The sequence below is a fragment of the Papaver somniferum genome, chromosome 8 (genome assembly GCF_003573695.1).
Source record: "Papaver somniferum cultivar HN1 chromosome 8, ASM357369v1, whole genome shotgun sequence".
NCBI classification, from domain to species: domain Eukaryota; kingdom Viridiplantae; phylum Streptophyta; class Magnoliopsida; order Ranunculales; family Papaveraceae; genus Papaver; species Papaver somniferum.
The window spans coordinates 31,740,830-31,756,223 of record NC_039365.1 but is presented as its reverse complement, the minus strand read 5'-3'; positions in this window follow the sequence as shown (position 1 = coordinate 31,756,223).

Genomic DNA, 15,394 nt, shown 5'->3' with positions numbered 1-15,394 from the left:
CATTTCTCGGTTGAACCCACCAAGCGTTGGTATATCAAGTTTGGTTGTCATATTTTAGTGAATCAAAACTCATGTTAAGAGTCGCTTGATTATGTACTAGAGTTAAACTTAGTATAGGTTATCTTGAAAGCATTAGGATATGAGACATTACAAGTATTGCGAAGTTTTGAATATGTGAAGAAGCAAGGAGCTACAACGGAAAAAATCATCCTTCCACTTGAGGTTAGTAATATTTGACTTGAACTGTTTCATTCCCTAACGTATCTTTCAAGCCGTGCATATTGAAAACATAACTGCGAAGCATATATGAACTCTAGATAGACATAGTATTAAGGAATACAATACAAGGTTTATTGCCTAACCATTATACTTTGTAGATAAGACATCGCCATAATCATTTGAATGCTATTGTGATTATGTGTGGGTATGAGGTGAGGATTTCATCCTAGGGAACAATATTTACATGTGTTCTAAGGAAGTAAGTTCATAAACTTGTTTGTGGACGGAAAAGGAAATTTCCAGGAGTTATTGGTTTTGTTATTCATTGCATATCTTATGAACAACCAATATGTGTGATATAGTATAACCGCTCACAGCTTATTGTGTTCTTGGTAGAACTATTCACAAAGTCCTGACTTTTTTATTGGTATAACTTTATTAGTAAAACCAATCTTAAGTAATCACATGTGGTATGATCGGATTATGTCTGCCTTAGGGAAAGGGAACCGATCCTTGTAAGGGAAAGGGAACCGATCCTAGTAAGGGAAAGGGAACCGATCCTTGTAAGGGGTGCAGTACATCAAGGGGAACCGATCCTTGTATGGGTTGCAGTAAGGTTTATAGAAGAAAGGAGAACCAATCCTATGGACATGTGCAACACATATAAGTTAGATACCATATATATGTGGGGAACCGACCCTAATACCTAGTCAACCGAATCTTTGGGAAGCTAGTGTGACTATGCGTAGTACTCACACGGAGGTAGAACCAAAATTTTTTTTGGTAGAACCGTAAACCCATGATTGTGATTGAATGTTGGTTTGATCAATCACATAGTTCTTGAAAGTCATATGAACCAATTCTAAACTTGTTTGAAAGTGTGGCAAATCGATTTCAAGGTTTTAAGTGTGAAAGATAACTTACAAAGTAAAGATGTCGACAAACTTTGAACACGTGATGTGAATGTTTATTTCTATAATTTTTCAAAGATATTCCTTAACGGCTAAGGGAATAGAATCCAAGGATTGAAACATAAGTAAGTTAAGAATCTTTTAATTAAGGTTATTAATTTCACTTTGTAGGGAAATTACAGAATTAGTAATGTGCATTTACTGATTAGATTTTTCGAGAGATTTTTATTGTTATTTTTGGATAGAGCATTTCCAGGAATTATGGAAACCGAATTTCTTATTTAATGAATATCTTGAGAATATTTTCGGTTTTGGAAATTCCTTGGTGTCCAAACTTCCTTGTCTATAAATACACGAAGTTTTCCTTTCTAGAAAACTAATCCTTCGTAACAACAAACTTCCTCTTTCGTCTTTGAACTGGTGTAGCCGCCTATCAGAGAGGAGAGTAATCTAATTAGGTGAAATCTGTTTGGGACGCTCGTTTTAAAGTCTTCTTTGGGATTGAGAAGCTCTAACGCGACCTGTTGGTGGGAAACTAGATAATTGCGGTTTATCTTTGTTTTCGATTGATTTGATTGACTAATGATGGTTGAAATCTGATTGCACCTAGTTTGTCTATTGTTGAGAATCTTCTCTTCTGATATAAAATTCACTCAAACTAGTTCAGAGTTTCGACAGGGATCTTTAGACTATTGTTAGTTCTAAAGACGATCTTGTGATAATCCATTGTTAACAGACTCCATTCTGTGCGTGATTGATCACAAGAGATTCAAGTGATTGTGTGCAGGTTTTTATTGAAGATTTAAGAAGATTTGACTTGGGTTTTATAATCATTGGTGTACATAATACTTGTTTGGGTAAAAGAGGATCCAATTAATAATCTGTTTTTCCTTGTGGTAGATTGGATTGATTAATTGAGTATATCGGCATAAACACGGTTCTTCGGATTAAAGGTGTTGTTGGCTTAATCTTAATCGATTAACTTTGGGTGATTGAACATAAGATAGATCTAGACCCGACGAAGGAGTTTATGTTAAGATAAGCGGAAGAGCCTTTGTCGACTCATATCACTTGGTTGAATAGAGTTGATACCAAACAGATTTCTTGTTCCTTTACTGTTTGGAATACGAACCAAAGGGATTGTTCCAAGTACGTGACTTATTCATAAGTCGGAGGCCTAGGAATACAGACGGAACTAGGTGCACTATAGGGTTAGTTACTTGGTCTCAACTATACGAAGTTAAGTGTAATTTTGTGTAGCGTCTTAATCCTGAGAGTATTCAATTCTGGACTAGGTCCCGGAGTTTTTCTGCATTTGCGGTTTCCTCGTTAACAAAATCTTGTTGTGTCATTTACTTTTATTTTCCGCATTATAATTGTTTTATTATAATTAAAGTAAATTACACAAACGTTAAATCATATTTACTTGATAAGCAATCCTATTGTGTTTGGTTAAGTCCGAACCTTTATATCAAGTAAACATACTTTATTGTTGTATTGTCTCGATCTCGTATCCATAGACGATCACACGAAGTGTGAACCGATTAGTTGTATTGTTTCGACTCTGTCTATAGACAATCACTTTCGGAGAAAAGACTTATAGGTAGGAAAAGTTTTAGCTTGAGGTATATTTTGGTACCCTCTCCTTTTCAACCACTTTCTTCAAAACTAATACCGCTCCCACCCTTATATGATTTCCATAGTCAGGATGTTCAACCACTTTGCGATGGACGTTTGCTGCAATTTTACCACTGGGATCCTGTAATATTATAAAAAAATCGAACAATGATTAATGGGTTTCAATAATTGATCACGAAATTTAAATGATTTACTAAGTGGATAAATCACCTTCACTTTCAAAGCATAGTCATCAAGACACTTTCTTTGCTCCTCGACCAGTACAACCAACCTTTTGATTCTTTAGTTTATCAGTTTGATAGATCCCAATACGGTTCTCCCCTCTGCGTAATATTTTTGTGCAAAGAACTAAGGTTTAGTCTGGAAATGAAGATCATTAACACCTTCATTTTCATCCCTCGCTAATCGTTGGGGGACTTGTGTAGATACATCTCCTTCTATGTCTGATATCTTGTAACTTTTGAAGCTCTCCGGCCGGTCCCGGAATTACTTTTCGGCTACTAGAGGCACCACCGTGAGTTATGGATTAAACACTCTGATTGTTTTACTACTGGACATGGGGTGAGGTCAACAACAACCGATTTATTGCGGTTATCATATGGGTTTGATATGTTAGCCACAACTGTTGTGTTTGTTGAAAACTCCATTGAACTTTGTTGGGTGACCTCCGAGTAACTATCTAACACCGATGCAAGCTCGTCTTCATAAAAACCTTCCCATGGGTCGGCGTCGGCCATTTGTGGATGATTAATATGTTTGGAAAGAATAAACCTATTTTGTTTGGATATTGGTTGTCTGAAGCAATTTTGAATCTCATTGTCGACCAGTTTTGGTTTTTATAAGCAAATAAAAGTGAGGTATACAACCATCCACTTGTGTGTTGTAAGTGGTTACCATCCGCTTGTGTTAGACAATGACATCTGAGACAAGGTCTTTTAAAGCACTCTGTTTTGAAAACTCAAAATGTGTCATTGGGTTCTGCATGGATAGGATCCATCATAAATGATTTCTTTTTATTCCCATAACAATTTAGTACACTTATTACAAATTGGTAGTACACTGTCGCAGGAAACGCGACTGCACTTAGCACGTGCAGCAAGCCTTTACACCGTTTAGTGGATGTACGAGTTTAGTCTCGTGAGGGTTTTTCAGATAGGTGTGCCTACAAAACCCAACAATTGTCTGAGTTAGTCTTCACCGGCGTCACCGACATCATGGTTCTCAAGTGCTAACATCTGTGGGTTCATATGAGTAAATTTTTGTCTCAAACTAAGGTAGCAATTATAGAACTTAAATTCCGTTCGCTTTTGTTGCATGTATAACTCCCTCGCATGACCCTCCTGCAATAATACACACATATAAACATATATTATTTTAACAGAAGTACCTCTTTAAAATACGATAAATAGTTTTACAACGGTACAACTTACAATTCTCGCTGCATTCCATCCAGCAGGAACGTTACGATACAGTGGTATTTGCAGTGCTACGAATATCTTAACCTCTTTTTTTATTATGGAGACACGACAAGCAATATTTTTATTAGACTGTCCATTAATATTTCCTATTATGTCGGTAAACTCTCGCAACACCAGCTCCCAAAACAACCCAGCATACTGGTTTCTTTGTTGAATTTGACGATTTGATACAAAACGGTAAGCCCTAATAAGTGCCTCATCTTCCTACTGAGAGAACCTAACCATGTTTGAAAAGAAAAGAAAAAAGGTATGAAAGATAAATAAATAAAATAAGAAGAGGATTGGTTGTAGAAGTGTTCCATTTTTATGGACATTTATAGCCAAGCATCCAGAATTTAAAATGAACTAAAAACTAAATTTTGAATCTCATTCCACGTGATTAAAGCAAAAGCATCTACAGACTACTGGATAAGTGATTTGAAGTATCACTGCTATTGGTGGACAACTCACTGGGACAATATTGAAAACTCAATGTCATCGGTCATTCATATTTGTTGAAAAGTGCATATGTCAGAGACATATAACTACACTATGTACCTAATCAATTCGTTGTTAACTGTGTTATGTTTATGTGGTGAGGTTTTTTCGATAACTAACAACAACGCATAAATAAAATAATTTTATTTAAATATATTTACGACGTAGTCCGGTACATCATAAATACATAAAAATTAAACCTAACTCACTGTCGCAGGCAAGCGACTGCACTTAGCCAGTGCAACAAGCCTTTAAACCGATCGGTGTCCCTAATGACCGAGTTTAGTCTCGGGGGGATTTTCCAGAGATGTACCCACAAAACCTATGTAATACTTGTTGAACGACTAATCTTCATCACCATTTTGAGGGGGGTTATGTGGTGGTTGTACCACGCACAATTCCGGAAATGCATTTTTTAATATGACGTAGCATTCTTAATACTTAAACTCTCTCCTGGTATTTGTAGCGTACATAGTAGTCGCCATAGTTTCTTATATACAAAATAATTTACGTAAGTAAAGAAACAAAAATGGATATGAAGTGGATAGATAGACAAGATACACTTACAAGTCTTTCAACGGTCAATAAAGGAGATCTAGTATGCTGTTCATAAATATCTTTTTGGATGCGTATGTATTGGCTCACTCCTTTTTTTATTACACCAACCCTAGTCTTTATATTTGCTTCTGTTCTTCGATAAACGTTTATAAAAACATCTCGACAGTTATCGAAAACCTGTCTCAAAACTCTACTTGCCGGCACCAAATGACGACGAACCACCGGGAGAGTAACAACATCTATCCAAGCATTTATGATGGCTATATCTTCTTCTGTGGTATACAAAGGCATTATGGATGATTTTGAATTAACGCTAATACAAGAATATGTAGATATTTGTTGAGCAGACGAAAATTGTATGAGAGGAAAATGTATTATTTGGTGTATGTTGATTGCCTTATAGACAATTGAATTTATAGGGTTTAAATATACTGTTAATTGATCGTCATGTCTTTCAAATGACTGAATTACCTAGCAGAGATAAAGTGACTTGTAAGTTACTGATTTTGTTTTTTTTAAAAGTAAATAAAATAAGTGATGGAATGGTCTTATCTATGCCTAGAAGAACCAGGCTGATGGAGTGACAGTACAATAAGTGTAGCACAAATAATATAACATAACATAACATATAGTTTTATTAAACCATGGATCAATTTCTCAGTCATCGCGGTTACAATTATACCATAAGTACTAAAGCTTTAAACCTTTAGGTGACCCTAAAGGACGAGTGCTATCTTGTGAGGGTTTACAGAGAGGTGTGCCCACAAAACCTATCGTAACCAGGATATACATTTGAGTTCATGAATCACCAGAACTTTTAAGCTCTGTTAGGAAATCAGGGAACTTGGTCTTTTGAAATATAAAAACTTCCCGGTGGGGAAACTCAACGCCTTTAACTTGTCGGTACTTCAAATCAGCCAGTCTTTCCTGTAAAAAATAAAAATAAAGTTGTAATATCAATGTTTATGTATTAAAAAAAAATACTCTACAAAAATGTTTATATTCACCATAATTTGAGTTGTTATGGATTGGGGATCGCGGCAACTCACGACAGTTTCGGCCTGGTAGGCATAATATAATTGCATTTCCTCCTATACTCCATATCTTTCTTTTAAGTTATCCATGGTTCTCTAGAAGGAATTTCCAAACTCTAACTTATAATTCTGCCACACGATATTCCAAAAAGTTTCTGTTGGTAAGAAACCAAGAACAACTTCACGGCGGGAGCTAATTTTCACCTAAGATTTCATGATGACCAAATATTCAGATGAATCAAACGCAACCATTTTTCAAATTTTTTTTCTTAAGGGGAGTGATATGTTGAAGGACGATGGAACAAAGGATTTTTTATTTGGTGTGAATTATTTAGAGGCTACACAGTATTTTAAAGGATTCTACGAGATGAAAGGGTCTCTATGGATAAGTATGAACCATCCTTTTATTAAAGCAAAAGAAAATCAATTTTAATGCAACAGACAAACAATGTCAGAAATAATTATTCATGGATACTGTAGATTTGAAAAGAAATGTCACTGCACATCAACAGATAAATAATGTCAGAAGGTATTATTCATGGATACTGTAAAATTTAAAAGAAATGTCACTCCCATTCAAATTTAAAATCTACTGTAACAAAGAAAAAAATAAAAGTTTCATAAATATTTAAACCGGGTTTCATACATATTATAAAAGAGTTTAATACATATTAAAACAATAACAAAGTCATACAACTATGTTCCTGGGAAGAAATAAAAAGACCTTTTTTGTGTGTTCTCAACCTAGGTTTCAACAACAAACTCCATATCTGTATTTAAATCCACATTATTGTTCAAGTAAGGATTTTCTTCTTGAATCAATCTTGGGATTGAGTAGGTAGGACTAATACCGGTGACCCTGACAACTGGGTGATACCCTGTTCCATGATCATCCAAAGTAGAAGTATCTTGACGCTTACGGCTACAATCAACAGAACCACCTAAGCCCAATATACGAGATGTCTCGTGCAGAGAAGCTTCTTCTTGGGATTGTTCAGTGCTAAATCACTAGAAGATGCAACGCCAGTACCGGAAGGCCCATACGTAAAACGGTCATACAACAGTTTCTCCAGTGTATCAGTCTTTTCAAAACTTTGTTGTGCCAAGCCTTTCCACTGATCCGAAACGAGAGCTTCCAATGTTACCAATACCAACCTCTTCGTGGTTTGGAACACGACTCAAATATGGAAACAAAGGACCCATGCTGACAGTTTTCCACCAACCTACATATTCGGATTCATCTGCTAGAAAGTAATGAACCCCTTCTCTTATATCCTCACTTCTAGTGATTGAAAAATCAGGAGGAGGACAAGGAATTGAAATTATACCTAACACCTACCTCAAACATCTCTCCCCAAGATAAATGATCTCATCTTCCGTATCCACTACTCCCCTGAAATATATTCTATTTCGACTAACCGCTCTTGCTAAAACTACTTCCTCATCTTCATAGTGGGCATTCAATACCCAAGATTTACAAAAAACTGCTCCAGGTGACTGTCTCAGATCCATTTGTCTTTTAGCATTGTTCACAAAATGTTTCTTGGAGTCTGACTGTTTCACAACCTCTGTATGGATTGATTGAAACATATTAATTGCAGGGTACATTTGTTCCAGGTCGAATGATCTTGTAATAATTAACAATTACGACAGTAAATATAGTACCAATACTCTAATATCATCCACATTGCTGCCATGTTATTACAACACCACTAGAAACCTTGTCCTAGATGTTTAACAACCTACCATAAATAAAGAACCCCAATCAAACCTACCAATATTTTGCAAGCTTTCTGAATCTCCCAAAACAACCAACCATGCTTTTGAAGCGTTAGAGGAAGTCGTTCCGGTGAATACTTGACCAATAACCCAAAGAAGAAAAATACTAGTAAATTCCTCCCAGACCTCAGAGTTGTCCATGAGTTTCCTACTGTTTATATAAGATGAAAGGTGAGAGAGACATACAATTGAGGATTTATTATCCCATGGTTTTTTAGAAGTCCTGGCTTGTCCGGGGGTGGGGTGTGGGGTTGAGAATCATCTTCCATATTTGCAGATGGACTCTTTAGGTTGGCGATCACACCACTAAAGTACAAATCATCTAAACTTTCATAATATTCTCTGGTTAACCTCTTAGAGTAATTTATAGGCTCACCCTTACCTATAGGAATTCCAGTTAACATTACAAAGTCTAAATGTGTCAATCCTATTTCAAAGCTCGGGAAATGGAAAGTCTTGGTTTTATGTCACCATCTAGCTACTAGAGCATTTGTGAGTTGCACATCTGAATTCTTAAAATTAAACGAAAATATCTTCGAAAAGCCACAATTATCTAATACCTGAAGTGCGCGTGGATTATTCCATACAACGATATCATAATAATCCTTAAGGATTCCCCAACTAGTCTTCATTTTCATCTTCGGTGCATCTATACCGGATGTATGGCCATCTCTACCTTTTGCGGACAACTTTTGGTCCGTCGGGTACTCCATATCATTATCTAAATGCACCAAACAAACAAATATAAACATATGAAAATCACCAAACAAATGTAAACCTCTTGGAGGAAAAACTTAATTTCATACTCAAAACCATATATTACTAACAAATTTGGATTCCCACATTTCTATGAACTGTGTATTATCCAAATTACAAGACATGCAACATAATTAGGATACATAATTAAAATTATTTTAAAATCAAATGTCACTACAATTCAACCATGTTCATCAATAACTAACCAATCAACCATATTCATCAATAAGTACCAAAAATTTGTCATATTATATAAATTTTAAACAAACACAAAGCAGTAACTAATAGTTGTGGCATTCAATTAGTGTTAATAACTTTACAATCTTGCACAATTAATCTTAATTGAAAAGGAAATTGGAAACTAGGGTTTTAGGTTAAAATAGTTTACCTTTAAGGATTGATTGGTTAAAACGCCTTCAAATCAATTCCAACTTCAAATTCACCCTTTGTTCCACAAACCCAAACAAAAAAATGGAAGAAAACGATGTTTTTTGATTTTTGACGGAGGGGAGGAAGAAGGACTTTGTGGCTGAAAAAACAGCAAGAACCAAAGAACTCGACAGAGTTCTCTGTATGTTTTAGGGTAAATAGTGGAACGGCTAATGGTTAGCCGGTTCAATCGATTTTGACTGGTCAAGATAAGGAGAACGATTAACCATTAACCGTTTCCTCTAAAACGAACGATTAGTGACCGTTATATGGAGAACGGATGATCAATGGCCAATTTTTTGAACTAGAATGCTAACGGTTAGCCTTCCCAGGATGTCTCTGGGAAAAACCGCAAGAGCCAGGCCCTTCCCAGACTGATGTGTAAAGGTGTTTGGGAAGTGGCTGGGAAGAGCCACTAGACCTAGTCTTAAGACTTAGCCTCAGAGGGATAAAACAATTTGAATAATCGTACAATCAATTTTTTATTGTTTGACCAAAAAAGAAATCTTGTTTTATTAATTAAAAAAATAATAATCTAGAATGGATGAGATTGTGAAAAGCCAAAGCCGTCGTTGGGTGTATATGTATATGACTGTTGTAGTATTTCGATTGCGGTAAATAAGGATTCGTTGCTCGGACTTGAAAAGATTTTTATAACAAAAATATATACACAATATTTGTCACGGGATCAAGAGACACTAGGACACATGATTCCACCATTAATCATTCACACAATTCATATATTTATTCGAAACAATTATGGCTCAAATCATAAGGACTCTCATTCTTGCCAAGGTAGATTTTTAGAATATTTATTGTATATCACTAGCATGACGCATCAAAAGCACTACGACCAAGCATACATCATCATACGATATCACAACAAATTAAGAAAAACCATAAATCGATTGATAAAAAATGCAAGTAGTCAAAAAAAAAATTAATATAATTATCATATACGTAAAGAACGACTTCCTCCATCATCCCAGTGTTGGGGTTTATCTAATCATAATAATCATGTTCTCAAAATATATATTTGATGCTCAAAGTATGACTAAAAGAGTCAAAAGTTATAAAACAGTGGTTCTGAGACTCACAAAACACGTCCAGAAAGAAACGATACCAGAAAACTGCCGCTAAACTGCGACACTTCTCCACTGCTACTGGAACTGTTGAAAAACGACGGTCTTTGGCCGTCCGTTCTTCGTGTTCTTGAGCTCCTCCTTCTTCTTCAGCAGCAACAGGTGAACATTGCTGCTGGTTCCATTTTCTCGCTCCTCCTAGCTCTGAATCGACCCCAAACTCTTCATCCCCTTCTATGAGACCCTAGGATTCTATTTATACACAACAGGAGCAACGAATCACTCACAATAACTCCACATAATTCTCATTTACTCGGAAAATATTTTTTTTCATTTTCTTCACTGTCAGCCGAGATACGATCTTTTCCACCTCTTCTGCCTGCGCAAATGAGCTGTAATACTTCCATAAGTCACATACAAACTTTATAAGAGAAGATATCTTCCCCTGTTTGTCCACAAACTTTCCAAAATCGGCTCATAGTGCACCCGATAATATCTTCCCCTGTTTAACTTTGATTTCCTCCCGCGGCTTATCTGGCCCATTTTGATCGATCAAATTGCTTACAATAGCCCTGTTTAGCTCTATCAAGTTAAGCCCAACTGATTCTTGGTATTGAATCTCTTTAGAAATCTTCCAAAATCAAATCGAAAATTCAACAGCGTATGCATGCATGTTTCCCGCCATTTTGAATTTTCAAATCGTGAAGAAGGGTGTCCCCTAACCACTGTTGGGTGTCCCCTTATCAACTGGGGTGGAAACATCCTTTTTGGGGTGTAAATATCCATGGGGTGCCCTTATCCAACCAAGGGGTGCCTTTAGCAATTCTTTTGGGATACTTTCCGCACTTTTTCGGGGTTCCTCCGGGACATTTCCGGGGTACTTCCGGCACACTTCTGGGGCGCTTCCGGTATACCGTTAACGGAGCTCCAAACGCCGCATTTTTAACCAATTTCGCCGCAAAACCTTATTTTTCCAAAAACACCTATAATAAAAAAAACACCATAATAAGTACAAAAACGAGCACTAACAGTATATACAAATGAGATATACTAGACACATAAATGCGTCTATCAAATACCCCCAAACTTATTATTTTCTAGTCCCGAGCAAATCAAAACTACAAAATAAAATCCTAACTCACTTTCGCAAGCATCGTCGATTGCATTTAGCATATGCAATAAGCCTTTAAACCCCTAGGTGTCCCTAGTGGCCGAGTTATAGTCTCGGGAGGGCTTACCAGAGATATACCCACAAAACCTTAATACTCCAGACCCTAGCTATCTACAACGAACCTTGGAAGGCACTAAAGAATCTCCTTGGTTGGCATACTTATTGACTACAAGAGGAAATACCCTGATGCGAAATTCCAATTGATGTACACGAGTTTGCACTCAAGCATACTAAAATTCATATATAAGTGACAGAGCTCTACTCAGATAGTTTCATGATGGATATCATACTCGGAGTCATACTAATCATATGGATAGATTAAGAGATGGATATAGAAAAAATATAGATGATTTTGATGTTAACTAGGTGAACGATGTTTCTCATATCTGTCTGAAGGCCACTGCCAAAATAAACCTATCCTAAATGACTGAGATAGTCTGACTAATATCAAATCACTGGCATATACAGGGGAACCAGTGTTCGATATTCCTAACTCTAGGTCAACACAACTGGCATATACAAGGGTTCCAGTGGCCGACTTTATTGAATTTTATTCCGTTTGGTCAAATGTTCTGGTCTAAAACTTTTTTTTAATAATTTTTTTTTTCATTTTTCCATTTTTTTTTCAATACTCAGTCACTCTATTTTACCCTAGCAGTGGTAACAACTTGAATCGTGAGCCCCTCCTAATCGCCTAGAGAAACATAGTTTAAATAAAAATAGAAACAGAAATGAAAAGGACTCAACGAGATATGGCGAAACTATCATGTTATTTCTAACACCTGAGCTCTGTGCTTTTATGAATAGACTCTTTAGATGTTTCCATCTAGTCAGATTGATCCCTCAACTCCTAAAACCAAAATGCTTCCATCCACTTAGATTGGTTAGTGCCATCCTAAATAAGCATAAATTTCTAGGCTATGGAGTTTATTTAATATGCAACTAAAAAGTTTCTCCCATACCCCCAAACTTAAACCTAACATTGTCCTCAATGTTCTAAAGATAAAATTAAAAACATGAACAAGGAGAAACTGTTACCAATGAAGCAAAAGAGATAAGGAAAGATATTACCGTGTCGCAAGAATATTGGGTTACCTCCCAAGAAGTGCTAAGTTTAAAGTCTTCAGCCAGGCATCGGAAGGAATTAGGTCACCTCATAGAATCATATAAAAGTAGTCGGAATAACTGTGGGTCATCTAGATCAAAAAGTATTACCCACAAGAAGAGAAAACTGCAACATACCAAAAAGATGCCGAACATACCCTTGTTTAAGACAAGTACATCTAGTTGTGTCTCAGGTTCAGGTTCTATAACTGGGTCTAGATAACAGGTTTTCATCGGTTGGATTTCCTCAAAGATAAGATCCGGTTTAGGTATTAGAGTCTGGAAAAACTCAACTAAGAACTTATAAGCACATAACAACAACCTGAATAACTGGGGATCCTCTAAGTCAGTCAGATTTGACTCACACAACTGACCATAATGAAAGAGGTGGTCTTCCTTAAGAAAATGTGTCGACCCTAATATCCTAAAGTGATTAGGTTTAGTCTCAAAACTTAATAACCGACACATCTTAAAATCAAAAGTTCCCACAATTGGTTGAAAAGTTTTTGGTGGGAAAACAAAGTCAATCTTGGTATCATAGCCTGGGTTAACCACATCAACCAGAGGATGGGTTTCTAACAACTGAGCTTCTTTCTGGACATCATTAGGTTCGGGAAAACGTGTATGAAGATAATTTTGTAAGATGGCTGAGGCACAAATGTCAAGTCCTACAGGAGGGTACTTTCTAAGAGTTAAAGCACACGGAGAATGATAATCACCCCCAAACTTAGAGTTTTCTGTGTCTCTAGAAAGACTAGTCACAACTTCCCTAATTTCTAGGTCATCAGATTTCTGGAAATGGTCAATAGATTCTTCTAAGTTGGGTTCATCCTCACTCATTTCTACGAGTTTATCACCTTCTAAGACTAGTGTTTCTAAATCGCTAGATTCTAAAACAGTATTCTCAAGGTAAACTCTTTCCTCTAAACCATCATCACAATCATATAAAGGATTATCAGAGAAAGTTTCATATAAAGGCTCATCAACTAAGGTTTTAATCATAGTTACCTCCTCCGATTCACTGATAGGCACATCAAATAATGGATTATCCAACATACTGCAGGCTAAAGGATCGTGAACTACATCGTCTAAAATGGTGGTATCTCTAGTCAAATCGACATCCTTTTGAATGGTGAATAATTATTAAAATTATTTGGATTTGTATTAGAAACAACACTATCATTATAAAGCTCAATCGGAGTAACAAATTCCTGATCACTATGCCTACATATTTCATGTTCTTCATCAATACTATCCTCATCATAATCATCACTATAATAACATAAAGATGATTGAACCTTATCTAAATAAGTAGTGTCTTTTATTCTAGCCTCGTCCTCTAAATTAGGAAAATATTCACTATTGATATCAAGGGTAGAATTAGAAACCCTATTTTGGAAATTTAGATTATTTCGAGCAGCATTAGCCAACTGTTCATTTTCTGCCTCTAGACGTGCCTGAATTTCACTAAGCATAACACTTATACGTTCACCACTCTCGTTTATCATCTCAGAATATCGTGTACACTCTTCTTTTGAACTATTCATTGCAACTAAACGTTTATACGTCCTTTCAATCCGTTGTTGGGTCTCTTCTAGAGATGGAACAGGTTCAGAAATATCATAATCAGGACTAGTTTCCAAAAACGAGTAACCAGTACTACAGTGTTCCTGATTTTCTTGCTCGTAAGACCAATTCGCGTGTGGATACTAATTGGGATCACCATTGTATGAACCATAACCTTGAAAAGGTTGGCGTTCCCAACTACTATTCCCACCATGGTCATAGAAAGGATGATGTCCATATTCAAATTCAGGTCGATAATCATTGTATTGGCTTCTATCATACCAGTTCGACATTCTTAATTGCAAGGGAATTCTACACAATCACAAACAAGGCTTACTCGACCAAATCAAACCTATAAAATCTAGCAAACAACAAGCATGATGCCTCCACTTAGATTGTTTCTAGACTTGCTTCTATCTCTCGAAGGGGAATTCGTTACAATTTAAGCAAATCCCTCTGAAATCAATCCGAGTCAAAGTAAGTTGAATTGAGGCGAGGGAAGCTCAGTGGAGCTTCGATACCCAAGGCCTCACAGCTATCACAAGGCGGCGCAGTCACACATTCAACTCACAGAAACCATCATGAACTTCGAGGTGTGCTTAAGAAAGTAACCAATATCCTTCGAAATTTTTTCCTGATAAGCGTGATACCCTATCGGTCTCGTTCTAGTCAAGTTTTAAGCTTGGGTTCGCGTTATGTTTCGTTTTCCTAAGGCGGGCAAGAATGGAGCGGTGATGAAATCCGAACCCTTATCTTGTATTGGCCAGTCCTTTCCCTTTACTAGAAAAAAAAACAGTCCAAATTCGTCCTCAATCAATGAATCACCTTAAGGAATACAGTAAACCCGCTAACAGGGGATTCGCGGGTGTTTCGAAAGCTTACCTCCCGTACCAGACGGGGGATGAACCGTTGAAGTCGACTCGGGCCACGACTCCTATGTCATGTACGAACCCGAGGGGCCGAGACGACATTGTAATCGTCGTCCTTCCCTGCAAACAATTTACATTTAATTTATTTTTTTTATTAATAATAAGACCCTTCCGTAGGGTTAAAAAAAATAAAAAAAAATGTCAAAAAGTCCAGAATAAAGTCCAAATAAAAAGTCCAAAAATTACAAAAATTATGAAAAATAAAGCCTATTTACAAATTCTAAAAATAAATAAATAAAAGCTATATACAAAAAAAATAATAA